This window comes from Mastomys coucha, unplaced genomic scaffold, assembly GCF_008632895.1.
Source record: "Mastomys coucha isolate ucsf_1 unplaced genomic scaffold, UCSF_Mcou_1 pScaffold7, whole genome shotgun sequence".
NCBI lineage: Eukaryota > Metazoa > Chordata > Mammalia > Rodentia > Muridae > Mastomys > Mastomys coucha.
The window spans coordinates 75241156-75244388 of NW_022196913.1; positions in this window are offsets into that span (position 1 = coordinate 75241156).

Sequence of the window (3233 nt, forward strand, 5' to 3'; positions counted from 1 at the left end):
CTCTCTCTCTCTCTCTCTCTCTCTCTCTCTCTCTCTCCTTCTCTCTCTCTGGCTCCAGATGTGAATACTCAGCTGTTCTTGCCATCACGCCTTTGCTCTACGTCATAGACTCTAACCCTCCAAAACCTTAAACCCAATTGACTAAATCCTCAAGAGAAACTAGGAGGAAAAAATAGTACTTTCTTTTATAAGTTGCCTTGGTCATGGTGTTTTGTCATCATAGCAATAGGGAAACAACTAAGACACAAAGTAACAGCCTAAAAAACATCAAGCCCAATATTTTACTTTGTTCTCTCAAACTAATGTCAACAGCTCTTCTGGAATTTGAACTTGAGGACGCTTGATGATCAGAAAGTGCAAGGTCTTGGCAAGAAAAACTTGCCAAGTTCAAAACAGATACAGGGTAAAGCATAGAGAGTCAGAGGATGGGGGTTATGATGGACAAGTAGGACAGAGCCAGAGTATTGAATACCTGTAAGGGTGCGGTAAGGGATGCTAAATGGCTGGTATATATCAATAGATTTTATAAAAGTCTACTGCATCAGTTTTGCACTAGAAACCTATCACTGGCTCCTGTGGGTCAGGCTATGGCAGGAAGACTGAGAGGCTGTTGAGGGGACCTAATAAAGAAGGCATAGTTCCAGTCAGGTTGAGACTGTGGGAACAGGAAGGATGGTTTGCATATTTGTCTTGGGGTATAATTGGTAAGGCCTGCGTGGAATGCAATAAAAGTGGGGACTGAGAGAGAAGAGAGTGGGGTTAAGTGACAGCTCCTCCTTACTGGGTCATACTACATGACATATCCTGCTCTGTTCTATTAGCATTAACCCTTTAATTATCACAGGGCCTCAAAGATAAGTGTCAATGTTAACAACTAATTGACAAATAAGAGTCTGAGGCTCAAGACATGAAGTGATTTGCTCAGTTACGTAGCTGGTAGCAGCAGAGCTGAAATTAGACCATCTAGGTTGTCTGTTCCAGAGCTACACTCTTCCGACACATACCTATCCCAAGCCCCTCCACTAGAACCACAACCTAGGTGAGAATTTCCTCAGTTAATTATTCTTGATAGTACCCCAAAACCTCCCTCTTGTCTCCCTTCTTCTCATACTTCTACGTCCTTCCTACTGCCATTTTCTTTGTAGATGTCACCTAACTTTGTAGGTGTAACTGAATATAAACCTGTCCCCTCTCCTCTGCCTGGCTCCTTTTACTAGGAGTCTGTACTGGTCCCACTGCGGTAAGTCAAGCCTATCTGGTTACACAGAAACCCTAAAAAGCACTACTTTAGGTCTTTTTAGCACTTTAGGTCTTTCCCACTAAATTTTGATACCTGACATTCAGGAAAGAGGAAGGAAGGAAAGAAGCTTAGCTGTGAACACAGGACACCCAGAGAGACACCAATGTCTCACCCCTGTCCTCAAGCCATTATAAGCTTGGCAGAGAAATGATGCACAGAAAACTTATTTTAGCCAAGCAGGGAGCACATACCTTTAATCCCAGCATTCTGGAGGCCAAGGCAAGTGGATCTCAGTGAGTTTGAGACCAGTCTGGTCTAAAGAGAGAGGGCCTGTCTCTACTAGAGAGAGAGAGAGAGAAAGAGAGAGAGAGAGAGAGAGAGAGAGAGAGAGAGAGAGAGAGAGAGAGAGAGAGAGAGAGAGAGAGGCACTCACTGTAGCCTGATGTGGTGGCAGTCTGCTATCCTTGCATTGGGAAGGCCTTCAGCCTTCAGTGAGGTGGCCAACCTGGGCTAAAAAGCAATTTCAAGGCCAGTCTGGGCTCTATAACAAGACCCTATCTCAAAAACATATCTGTGAGCTAATTAAAGGGGTCATGTTAGCACAATGGCCAAATGTATGATGCAGAGAATGTGGCAGAAGTCTTAATTCTGTCTGAGGTCTCTAGAGGCCTAAGCTTTGTTTTAGCTGAGGATGACCTCAAATTCTGACTGCCTCCTCAGTGTGCGAATATAGGCATGTACTATGTAGTCTTCTGTGGGGCTAGGGCTAAACTTGGGACCTTTTACATTCTGTGTAAGCACTTTACCAACTGAGCCACATCCCCAGCTTCACTGTCATTAACAGTCCATGAAGAGGTTGCCTTTGGTCTTTGACTCCTAGCCAGTACACTTGAACAGTGTCGTGTGTCTTCCCACTCCCACTGTGTGTCTACCTACCTGATTTCCAAATTGGCTCAGCCGTCTTCCCATCAGTGTCTACAAGTTTCTTCTTATACAGTTCTTATCTGTGAAGTTGCAAAATTTCCAGTCTAGCTGTGGGTCCCTGGGAAAGTTGGGAAATTTCTATGAACCAACCACAGCGCCAAAACCAGTGTGAACCTATGAAAATTGTGGCCTAACTTCCTGGAGAGGTGCTATGGATACAGGCCACACTGCTAGTTGTTGGACCGTGAAAGGCAGTCTGTGTTCTTGGTTGAGCGAGGCTGACTCTGGAAACCTAGTAGAAAATTCTACAAGGAACGGAATAGTGAGCTACGCCCCTAGACACTAGACACCTGACACTATGAGGCCTCCATCCCTTATCCTGTGGCTAGACAATGCCCCAAGCTCCTGGTACTCTGGCTGGATTCTACCCTCACAGTCACCTGACTACAGCCAGGTATGCCCTGCCCCACAGTTACCTGGCAACAGGAAGGTAGCAGCCCACTATAAAAGGGGCTGCTTGCCCCTTCCTCTCTCTCTTAAGCTCTTGCTCTTTCTTGTCTTTACTCTCACCTCTTGCTCCCTCTCTCCACGTGACCATGGCCGGCCTCTACTTTTCTACCTGGCCAGCCTCTATTTTTCTACCTTCTTATGTTCTCTCTCTCTCTCTCTCTCTCTCTTCCTCCCTTCCTCCCCCCCCCAGTCTCTCTTAGGCATAGACAGCAGTAGCCCCAGGCCGAAAGAAAAAGGGGGTGCGGGGGATCTGGGGGCTGGAAACACTGGGAAGCTTTCCTGCTGGAGATCACATGCGGCTCTTTAGGGGAAGGCCTAAGCCATTGTTCCAGCACTGCGAGTCTAGATGAAAGGAGGCAGTCCATAGTTTTTGGCTTTATTGTAGAAAACAGAGAAGGAGAGGGAAAGGGGAAGGGAGAGGGAGAGGGAAAGGGAGAGGGAGAGGGAGCGAGGAAGAAGGAGAGAGAGAGGGAGGGAAGGAGAGGGAGAGAGGGAAGGAAGGAGAGGGAGGAAGGGAGGGAGGGAAGGAGAGGGAGGGAGGGAGGGAGAGAGAGAGAGA